Source organism: Vicia villosa, linkage group LG3 (assembly GCF_029867415.1).
Source record: "Vicia villosa cultivar HV-30 ecotype Madison, WI linkage group LG3, Vvil1.0, whole genome shotgun sequence".
In the NCBI taxonomy this organism is placed as follows: Eukaryota; Viridiplantae; Streptophyta; class Magnoliopsida; order Fabales; family Fabaceae; genus Vicia; species Vicia villosa.
In genome coordinates this window covers 215,806,187-215,819,093 of record NC_081182.1, presented here as the reverse complement: position 1 = coordinate 215,819,093, position 12,907 = coordinate 215,806,187, and the positions used below count along the sequence as shown (strand labels likewise).

At 33.3% G+C, this 12,907-nt stretch overlaps 1 pseudogene; it reads left to right on the top strand.

Annotated features, from left to right (window-relative positions):
* LOC131593546 (uncharacterized) overlaps positions 1-12,907 on the top strand; it is a 46,998-nt pseudogene that overhangs the window by 9,391 nt on the left and 24,700 nt on the right.

Here is a 12,907-nt window from a genome sequence, read left to right as displayed (position 1 = left end):
CCATTTTTTTCACGCAAAATCTAAAACGCAAATTAAATGTGTTAGTTAGAGTAAATCATAATCCACTAATTCTGCATGAAAAATATGGTATGTTAAAAACTTACCTCATTGCATACGGAAAGGTCTAACTGACTTTGTTAATCGGGGACATTATAGGCATCCTCCACCACCCCCACACCTGCACCAACAGAGCGCATCCATAGAATGTGCAAGAATCGTATTTTGCGTTCTTGCACAGTGATTGATACACCGTAGCCAGCACTGCAGACCCCCTACTATATAGACTAACTCTAGTAAAATCCATTAATAAACGAAGATACATAAAATTAACAGTGTTACCAGTACTATCTGGAAACAAAACATTTCCAATTAGCAAGATAAGGTAGCACCTGGTTTTCTGAAGTATGGTCTCTTGGGGAGACCTAGTCGTGTCATGTTGGAATCTTGGGACAGACCTAGATCAGCGTGCGTTTGTCTAGTCTCGTCATGTTGGAATCTTGTGACAGACCTAGATCAGCGCGCATCTGTCTAGTCACGTCATGTTGGAATCTTGGGACAGATCTAGATCAGCGTGCGTCTGTCTTGAGTCAATGCAAAGCTGTAAGCATTACCCTATATAAGACAACCAATATTTTCTAAACATTACAGCACACACAAACAATATTGCCTACTCTGACCTGATATTACAACACCCAAACACTAACCCAAAAAAATGGCTTCATCTCCCCAATACCTTGTACATGCCCATCTAAACGGTGAGACTTACTCACATGAAATAGCCTGTTTTGTGATGAGAAACACTCAAGTTGTGCCATTTTTGTTAAGCAAAAGAGCCACCTTTACATCCTTGATTCAACGACTACACGCTAAGATTGCAATGGGTCCTATTGCAAATATTTTTTACCAATGTCCCTCTTTCAATAACAACAACACCGTCAAGTTTTATGAGATGGAGATTGCAAATGACGAAGACCTCCAAGATATGTTTGCTACCCACGAATACTCTGACTTGGATTCCATCGAGTTATACGTTACTATACAAGTTGAGACACAAGAAACTCACGTTGTCCAGTCGCAAGTTATTGACCCACCAGTCAACGAGCAAAAAGAGGTTGATGTCATAGACGAGGAAGAAGAAAATCTGGAAACTGATCTTGACGACATGGTCAACGAGGAATCTGAGGACGAGCAACACATGCCGGTGCCTCCAGCTCATGTGTACGCACCTCCAGCACATATGAGTAACTTGAACCTGCAAGGTGACGACCCATCATCCGACATCTTCTTCACACCGTACATCCAAAATGACGATGAGTTAAAGGAAGGAGACAAGTTTCCTTCTAAGGATGCATGTCTTAGAACAATAAAAAAATGGCACATGGAGCACAACGTTGATTTTGAAGTAGATCGTTCAAACCTGGAACGGTATGTAATCACTTGTAAAAATCAAGAATGTGGCTTCAGACTGTTGGCTTCTTATAGGAAATGAAGTAATGCATGGGTCATAGGGTCGATTACGCAACAACACACATGTGTCAACCCTAACACTTCCCAGTATCATACGAAACTCAGTGGCGATCTTATCTGTCAGGAGATCTTGCCTCTCATAAGCTCTGATTCGTCTTTGATGGTCAAAAATATTATCTCGCATATCGTTACAGCCTTCAACTACACTCCATCTTACAGAAAGGCGTGGGTTGCAAAAACAAAGGCAATTGAGATAGTCTACGGCAATTGGGAGGAGTCATACAAAATTCTTCCCCGCTACTTTACTGCGCTACAAAGTTACGCACCTGGCACTGTTACTATTCTAGAGACACTGCCCGCGCATGCCCCGGATGGAAACCATGTCCAAGGAAACAGAATATATCATCGGCTTTTTTGGGCGTTCAAACCTTGCGTACGAGGGTTTGTACATTGTAAACCCATACTTCAAATTGATGGAACATGGTTATACGGCAAATACAAAGGAACCATGCTTATGGCGGTTGCACAGGACGGGAACAGCAACATATTTCCAGTGGGGTTCGCAAGTGTTTAAGGTGAAACTGCCGTGGCTTCGAGTTTCTTTCTAAGGAACCTCCGAGAACATGTTGCTCCTCAGCCTGACATCTGTTTAATCTCTGATAGGCACGCTTCCATTGAGAGTGCTTATAATAATCCAGCAAACGGATGGCATGACCCACCATCAAAACACGTCTATTGTATTCGCCACATCGCCCAGAATTTCATGCGGGAGATCAAGGATAGGCATCTCAGGAAGGCCCTGATCAATGCTGGTTATGCATTAACCCAATCCACATTCCAGCATTATCGGAGTGAGATTGTACTGACAAATCCAGATGCAGGAAGTTGGATAGATAACCTTTCTAGGGAGAAATGGACAAGGGCTTATGACAAAGGCGTGCGATGGGGCCATATGACGGCAAATCTGGTGGAATCCATGAATGGAGTTCTCAAAGGCATTCATAACCTTCCTATCACAGCACTAGTGGAGGCAACCTACTTTAGGATGGCTTCGCTATTCTCAACGAGAGGCAGGAAGTGGGGTGATGTTAGACAATCTGGTCAACTGTTAAGTGATAGTTGCATGAAATTTATGCAACAGCAATCGGCAAAAGCAAACACTCATCAAGTAACTTCTTTCGACCGATTCAACCGCACGTTCAGTGTGCGCGAAACAATTGACCACAATGAGGGTTTGCCAAGACAATAATATAGGGTTCTGCTAGACGAAGATTGGTGCGACTGTGGAAGGTTTCAAGCTTTTCGTATGCCTTGCTCACATGTCATAGCTGCATGTGCATTTGCGCACCGGGACGCAAAATCACTACTGTCTCCAATTTACAAGGCTCACACATTGCTCCGAGTTTACAGTGCTGCGTTTCCCGTGGTAGCCAAGGAGGATTACTGGCCTGAGTATGATGGGGAGGTAGTTTGGCATAACGATGCAATGCGACGAAAGAAAAAGGGTCGCCCCAATAGTACGCAGATTAGAACCGAAATGGACATCCACGACAAAATGGAAAGAAAATGCAGCATTTGTCGTCAGGTGGGACACAATAAAAAAAGATGCCCTAATCGTGGCCCGACCACGTCGCAAGTTTAATCTACTCTGTATTTTTTTACGACAATGTATCAATTTCGCTTGCCACCTATAGTAACATTTTCTTACTCCTTCATCAATAAAGTGTGCTTTAGTAAAAAATCGAAATCGACGACGCAAACATTAATCAGGGTTACTACGCATTTTCTGAAATCGATTTATCAGACATTTTTCCGAAATTAATATACCGGAATCAAAAACGGTGCGCGAAATTACACAACGGGTGTTAATTTTTTTATAAAAAAATAACCCAACACATAGGAGCCAGATGAAATGGCGCCTATGTGTTAGGACATGGCCTAATGCGCCATTTGATTTGGCTAATATATTCTTGCCCTAAATTTTAAGGGTTTGCGCCATTTCATTTGGCATGCAACGTGTGTATGCGCCAATTCATTTGGCGCATACACTTTTACGGCATCCCAAACCTAAACATTTTAGTAAATAATTTGAAAACATGAATTTTTTTGTAATTTTTTTATTAAACCTGATTATTTAAAAAAAATTTCAATCCACTGAGACATACTTCTATGTTAAATAAATTTCTCTAATTTGTTATTTTTTGAAACAAGTGTAAAGAAAAACAGGACTGTTGTTTAGTGTATATGTAATGTTGATAAAATAAAGATTGAAATTTGGTTCTCTGTTGCATAATTTCAATTAGTTTGAACATTATTTTGTTCTTTTTGCAGATTGGTGAAAAGAAGAAGACTTGAGCATGCTTTGATAGTGGTTATTTGTAAATCTGTTGGAAAGCAAGGTAAAAATACATATTCAGGGTTGGGCTGCCTTTATTTTTTCTGGATGTTTCTAGTAGGGGTGTACAAAAATCTAGTTAACTGAACCATATTTCCTAATTGAATTGCATTGAACCACAAAAAACTTAAACCATTTAAATGGTTTATGAACTGAACCACATATTATAAACAATCCGGTTAATCAAATTTAAGTAAAAAACCAGTTTAATCTGTTTAATAATTGTTTTTAAAAACAACAAAAATAATTTAAATAAAAAATTTTATTAATTTTTTAAAAATTAAGTTTAAAAATATTTTTTCTCTAAAATGAAAAACAAAAAAATTGTAAATTTTGTCCCAGTTTTTATATTCGGAAAAGAAAAATATAATTAGCTTTTTTTTCTGAAAATAAAAAAAGATGTTTTTTAATTACGTTTTTTGGAAAATAAAAAAAAATACTTTCAATTACTTGTACATCAACGTTAATAAATACAATAAATGTGATAAAAAAACAAAATATACATAATTAATTTATATTACATTTGAAATTGTAAACTTATAATCAATTAATTAGTTGAATTAATATGGAAAATCCTGTATGACATAATCACAAGAACTTAATGAAAGAAATCCCCTACATTTAAAAAAACTGGTTCACCACCAGAAAAAGTTTATCCAAAAAGATTTATCAACACAAACTATTGTATATATCCTCACTGCTGCTTGCAAAGCCGTAATTTCATGTGATGAATAAAACAAAAAGAAAATATTAACGACGTTAGTAACTATATTTATGTAAAATTTATATACTAGTTGAAGAGCATCGTTTTTAGTTTCATTTTTCCACTAGGTAACATCTCTGACCATGGTTTTTGTTACAATAGATACCATATTATTTGTAAGTACGGTAAAATAATATATATATATATATATATATATATATATATATATATATATATATATATATATATATATATATATATATATATATATATATATATATATATATATATATATATATATATATATATATATATATATAAGAGAGAGAGGGAGAGAGATTAAAAAAAACAATTTCGAAATAATTTATAAAATAAATCTGGTTAATAAATATAAATTGGTTTAAAATCAGTTTATAATTAGAAATTGATTTTAAACTAGTTTATAAATACAAAGTGGTTTAAAACCAGTTTAAAACTAAATTGAAACCACTTTAACAATTAATTGGTCTTTATTAAAGTGGTTTTCAGAAACTGAACTGAACCATTAATTAAGTTCAGTTCAATGCAGTTTTTGAATCACGAACACCACTAGTTTATAGCTTGTTTGTTTTCAACACGAAGTGTCATTTGTAAATCTGTTGGAAAGATTGGGCAGAATGTATGTTTGAACTTTCTCCAATAGATTTATGACCTGACTAAAATATTTCCAAAATATAAAAGACCAACATCTATAACTAAACATATTTTTCATCGTCGTACCTTTCATTCTATATTTATTGCTTGTAGAACTTAAACTCTAAACTATATAATGTCTATTTGAAACTTTGTTCAACATTTATGACTAACTTTGATATATTGAAATTGGTTTAGATGGAAAGTTGCGTAACTGATTTGGGGAAAACATATGTGGAGAAGTTGATAAATGGGACAATAGCAGAATTACGTCATGTATTTTGCTTCACAAGCATTGCTGATGAATTCAAAGTACAAAAGAATTTCCTGGAAGGGGAAATAAAAACATTGGAGCAACATGCTAAAGTGGCAGCAGGAAATGATAAAGCTATTGAAGCTAAAGTTCTTGACTGGAACGAGAAAGCTCAAAATCTCGTTCAAGAGGACATCCAAATAAAACAAACATGCTTTTTTGGATTATGTCCTGATTGCATATGGCGATATAAAAAGGGAAAGGAGTTGGCAAATAACAGCGAAGAGATTAAACAATTAATAGAAAAGGCAGGGAAGTTTGGAAATATTGGAGTCGATCGTCGTCTTCCTGATATTGTACGTTACTCATCTAAAGATTACATTTCTTTTCCAAGTAGAGAGTCAAAATACAAAGAGCTACTGGATGCATTAAAAGATGACAACAATTATAAGATCGTATTGCAAGGGATGGGGGGCACCGGAAAAACGACACTGGCCATTGAAGTGGGTAAAGTGCTAAAGAAGTCTGAACAATTCGCTCATGTAATTGATACAACAGTCTCATTTACTCCTGATACAAAGAAAATTCAAGATGATATTGCTGGACCTTTAGGATTGAAATGGGAGGGCTGTAATGACTCAGACCGACCCAAAAAACTATGGAGCAGATTAACAACTGATGAAAAAGTTCTTATAATATTGGATGATGTGTGGGATGGAGGCTCACCTCTTGATTTTGATCTAATAGGTATTCCAAATCATCACAAAGGTTGCAGAGTTCTTATAACCACACGCAGTAAACGAATATCCGATATAATGAGATGTAAGAAGATTGAATTGGATCTCTTATCTGAAGAAGAAGCATGGGCCATGTTCAAAACGTATGTCGGTCCCTTTCCAGAAAGTTTGATCTCCACGGGATGTGAAATTGCTAAGGAATGCAAACAATTACCGGTTGCAATTGCAGTTATCGCCCGAAGTTTAATAGGCTATCAAGATCGTAAGCACAAGTGGGATGTTACCTTAAAATCATTGAAGAAAACTGTGTTCATGGACGATGTTGATAAAGAAAAGGTCGGAATTTATAAATGTTTGAAGTCTAGCTATGATCGCATGGAGGATGAAAAAGCCAAGGGATTGTTTCTCTTATCTTCAGTATTTCCAGAAGATAAAGAAATTCCTATTGAACTTCTAGCTAGACTTGGCATTGGAACGGGCCTTTTTAAGAAGAATTACAAATTCTACGATGATGCTCGAAGCCAAGTAGCTGTAGCTATAGATATACTCATAAATTCATGTTTGTTGGTGGGGGTCGGTGAAAAACATGTGAAAATGCATGATTTGGTTCGTGAAGCAGCTCAATGGACAGCATGCAAAGAGATTCGACATGTAAATTTGTTGAACAAAGATGAAAAATTATCGGTTGAAAAGGAAAAAAATATGAAATATTTATTTTGTGAAGGGATGGGCAAGGATTTGTTTTCTTGGAAGTATAATGGTCCCAAACTTGAGACTCTAATTGTTGAGGTGGAAAGTGATGGTATGGATGTCCCGAATGATTTCTTTGAAAATATTGGAAATCTTCAAGTTTTGTACTTTTCAGGTCTTGATATCCTACTACCCATATCATTACCAGATTCAATTCACTCATTGTCAAATATTCGATCTATACTGGTTGATGGAGTTGATTTAGGTGATATCTCTGTTTTGGGAAATCTGCAAAATCTTGAGACTCTTGATTTGGTTAGTTGTTTAATCGATGAATTGCCACAAGAAATTGCAAAGTTGGGGGAATTTAAATTGTTAAAGTTGGAAGACTGTGAAATTAAAAGGAATGATCCATTTCATGTTATTGAAATTTGAAAGCTGCACAAAACTTCAAGAGTTGTACTTCATAGATAATAATAATAATGATTCTTGTCGAGAAATAACCTTACCTGAGTTGAAAAGGTATCGTATCAGTAAATGGCAGACAATGCATATTGATTCACTATCAAAATATCTATCTTTTGATGCAGGTAATGGTGGTGAATGTTTTTTTTCAAAAGAAACTTTCAAGTATTTCATGCAAAGAACAAAGGCTCTTGAACTAGAAAGAATTAATGAGGGATGGAGAAATCTCATGCCGGAGATTGTTCCTATAAATCTAGGTCTGAATGATCTTGTTGATCTTCGCCTGAGGTGTATATCACAGTTACAACGTCTCTTTGACACTAATGGTTCTCAATTTCCAAATGTATTGTCCAACTTGGTTGTGTTAGATTTGGATGACATGGAAAATTTGGAAGTACTATTCCATGGTTCTCTTTCTTTTGACTCTTTAAAGAATTTGGAGAAGGTATCAATAAAAGAGTGTAAAAAGCTTCGAATATTGTTCAATTGCAACCTAAATCTCTGCAATCTAAAGACTGTGACACTGTGGGGTTGCCCATTGTTGGTTGACCTCTCTCCAATGTTAACTTCTCGGAACATGGTGATGCTTGAGGAATTGAAAATATCTGGTTGTGAGGGATTGAAAAACTTAGTAATTGATGAAGGTGATAATGATGACAAGAGTCATGGCCCAATGTTTCCAAAACTAAGAGTTCTTTATATTGCAAGATGTGATCGATTAGAATTAATATTTCCTTTCCTTTCTATTCAAGACCTTCCAGTACTAGAAGTTATTGACATAAGTCATTGTGAAAAGCTGAAATATGTATTTGGAAAATACCAAAATGTTGAACACAGCTCACTGAAAGAAATAAAGCTTTTGTCTTTAACAAATTTCATGGGTATTTTTCCGGAAAATTCTCTCGTGAATAAGTCATCTTCCACTTCTAGAGATGGTTTCAAGGCACTATCACAAGTGGACCCTATCAAATGCAACTTGTTATCTTGGAGTGGTATATGTTGCCATGAGGATCCATTACAGAACAACTCATCTGCATCAGTAACACTCTCACCTTTTCTCTTAATGTTTTGATATGTTCTCTTTTACTGATAGCATTTATGTCTAGTAAACATCCAATACTTGAAGTCTTCTATTAGATATTTTGCATAGCATTTGAAGTGTTTCAAAAAATCGGATGCCCAAATTTAATTATAGATACCATACACGTATCTTTAGGACTTTTATAAGAAAAATGTTATATGTTTCCATTTCCATAAGTTTTATACACAATTTTTCAATAATGTTTGATTTGATTAATTGTTCCCTAATATTGGGATTACATTATAGGTATCAAATTCACACGACCGTCTTCAAATACGAGAACATGCACAATGTTTTCAAGTACGATTGCTTAACTTGTGTAATGTAAAAAATATTACACTTCATGGTATTTTGAAGATCAAATCTGTGTTCATCCTTTCTATTACTCCAAGAATGATGGTGGAAACTTTGAGTATTATGGATTGTGATGATTTGAAGCACATAATAGTAGACATTGGAGATAATGATAGTGGTGGCAAATATTGGGGTGATGTCTTCCCATATTTGAAAAAGCTTCAAGTACATCATTGCAAGAAATTGGAATACATATTTGGACACCACACTGATGAGCATCAAAACCATACTAAAATTCGCCTTCATCTTCCAACATTGGAATGTCTTGATCTTTTCAATCTGCCAAGTTTAATTGCCATGTGTGTCAAACAATACACAGCAACATTTCCATCTTTGAAATGGAAATTTCTTTGCTCCAATGTTGCTATCAAATCTATTGGTGTATTCATGGTTAGTCATTCAGATTCAGAATCCCTGGACAACACAACCGAGGTATCCCTATTTCAATATATATATTTTAATAAAATTCTACATCTTAGATATATCTATTTTAATAAAATAAATAATATCAAAATTTTCCAACAATAAAAAAAATAGAATATGATTTTTTGTTGTTGTAATAAATGTAAAGAATCAAGAGAGTTTGAAAAATATATAATAAAATTATACAAGATATCATGAAAAAAATTAAAATTTATATGTTAATGATAAAAATAAATAGCATATTGATGAATATTTTTAGTAAGATTTAATTTTTATGAATGTTTTAAATATTAAATAAAATAGAAAAGATTCAATAAAATGTTATTTATATGGAATTATTAAATCTTTAACGTTAATTAAATCTGATGATTGATATTGATAATTCTCGTTTCTCATTAAAAAAAATCAATTCTCACCGGATACGCTATATAAAATTGGTAAATGTAATAATATTAAAAAAAAAAAAAAAGTTGAATAAATATCAAACTTTATGCTATAATGAACTTAAGAGTATTTTGTTTTACTAATAGAGTCAATCTTTTATAAGTTGTGTGTATAACTATTTTATGAATTTGTTTTTCTATTTCAATAATGAATATAATTCACAATTGTGACAACTCATTTTTTGATGTACAATTGATATAGTATAACTTTTAATTTCCCTTAACTTAAAAATATAATCTAAAACATATCTCATTTAATTTAGAAATGTATTTTTTACTAAATTTCAAAAATATTATCATGGTATTGCTAATTCATTTTATGTACGTACATGTAGGAATTGAGTGGTAGCATGGACCATTTGATTGCTTTAAAAAGTCTGATGGTATATAACTCCAAAGGAGAAATTTATTTTTGTCTCAATGGAACAAAAGGACAACCAATCAACTTGGGTCCCAAAAATTCTTTTGCCCTACAAAACCTTACAGAGATAAAAATCGATGGATGTGAAAAATTAGAAATAATTTTCTCCAATTCCATTTCAACATGCCTATCACAATTACGTGATCTAAGAATAGAAGAATGCAAAGAGTTGAAGCATATCATTGAAGATGACGACACGTCAAATTCTTTGTCTCCAAGGATATTCTTTCCAAAGCTAAAAAAACTTATTGTACTAAAGTGTCACAAATTGAAATGTGTCTTCCCGGTCTCCATATGCAAAGAACTTCCTGAGTTAGAGATTTTGATGATAAGAGAAGCACATGAACTTGAGGTAATATTCAAAAGCAATGGTGACCAGAAAGGCGAAATCCCAAATCTAAACTTTGTAGTATTTTTTGACCTACCAAGCCTCTTCGATGCCCAAGGAATTCATTTTCGGTTGGAACAAATTCGTTCAATAGAAAATTGTCCAAAACTCCTCTCTTTGACTTCAGCCTCAGGTACACACTATAACCAAGACTTTTTATAGCCATTAATGATTTTAATCTATACTCTAATTGATAATATTTTTCCCAACTTTTTAAAAATATAAGCAATTGTACATCTAGTGAACATTTTGGTATTGTTATCTTAATGATTTTAATCTATACTCTATTTTTTTTAGGTTTTGTTCATCGAATTCCCAATTTACAAGATGATACTAGTAGTGAAAATTCAAGTGTAGAAACCACAACAAATGCTGATGTCGGTGTTGAGATTGAAGTTGAAGCAATATTAGGAGATAAATTGACTTCTTCACAGGTCAATTTGAATCAATCTCTTTATTCAAGCTAATCACCATGAAAATGTCATTCAATCAAACATGTTTTTTATGCTGTTACAAATGAAACAAATACTAGAGGCAGATCATGAATCAGTTGCAAATACAAAAGTAGTTTGCAGGCCGTGTAGAATTCCCATGCATATTGATATACATACTTTTCATTCGATAATCTAAGGCTTTACTAATTAGTAATACATGATATTAATTATTAGTTTTATATCAATGATGCATTTGTTCTTACTATAGAAGTTGGAGACTGAACAATTCACAAGTCAACAAGGTTCCATAAATCTACAGGATCTAATTGGAAAAATTGATACTGCAATCAAACCTTCTCAGGCAAGTAATTTAATACAGTATCATCTTATTATGCATATAAATTCATTACAACTTATTTATATTCTTATGTTACAGTGTGTGAAAGAAACAAATGAGAAAAGTATTCAAGAAGACTATATGACAATAACAGCCTCAACTCATTTAGAATTAGTCAGTTCATCACAAACGAGTGTGAGTTTGTAGAATCTAATAATGAATGAGAAAAAGAGATATACACTGACAGTGTAAAATATTTTTACACGGTTAACCAATCACAACCATGTATCGAATTAAAATATAATTTTAATTTAAAAAAAGTAATATGACATAATGAATTGAATGCTTCTTTTAATATGACATAATAATTTTAATTTTGATTGGTTGTATGTGTAAAGTTAGTTTACACTGTCACTGTCAGTGCACTACCTTTAAATTCATAATGAATTGAATGCTTCTTTTGTTCTTTGTTTTTTTTATTCTTTCTATAATAAAGTTAGGCTCTTCTAAACTAATATATATATATATATATATATATATATATATATATATATATATATATATATATATATATATATATATATATATATATATATATATATATATATATATATATATATATATATATTTAAGGAGGTTAATCCAACAAATATTAGTATTTCGGATATCGATAATATCATTTGTTTATTTGAATATGTGTAGGAACAAGATCTTGATGTCGGAGATTATCCAAAAACTACAAAGGTTAAAGATATTCAAGGTGACAACTATTTAGACCAATTTTATTTTATGTTATCTTATGTGTTATCACGCTTTTGATTCTCTCTCCCTTCCCATATATTGTTCAGTTTCTCTAAATGAAGATGATGTCATGAAAGCGCCTATAAAATATTATGCTGAGTCACATGTACACGACAAAATCCTTTAGAATATACACATATGTATGGATTTGGATCCTCTGCAGTGTTTTCTCTCATGTTTCTATTCAGCCATCATCTTAGCCACTCATCTATCATTTTTCTCACTTTTCAAAGTAACATCTTTTCATCTCTATAATTTTTATCCATTCTTAGCCACTAGATGAAGCATGAGAGGGATGGTAGGAGGGAAAGGCATGAGAGGATCTATTTCCCATATGTATATGTCACTTTCTTTACGAATATTTACTTTTGCAAACTGTTGGAGATGCAGACAAGTTGGATTCTTAAAAGAGGTTATTAAACTATAAGAGAGTGAGAGACATTTGAATAGAGAGACATTTGAATAAACTGTGTGTCTAAGAAACATTATGGAGATTCTATTATATATAGAGAGTTACAACTAATTACGTGAAGGTTATGAAATAATAATATCCTAAAAATGAGTTAACACGAGTAGGACCCCAAATATTAGAATGAACTAAAGCAAAAGGTGTCGCAACACTTTTATTTACTCGTTGACAATAGGTGTAACGAGTATGGTTGCTTAATTGACATGATTGACACTTAAATGAAGAAAGCTTAAAAAAATTTAGGAACTAAAAGCTGCATCTTACTAAGGCTAGGGTGACCCAGAAGTTGATGTCTAAGTATTTGAGAAGCAATAATACCACGTTCTACCGGTGATGATGGATGATATAATCATGCAGACTCACTCCCTTTTCCA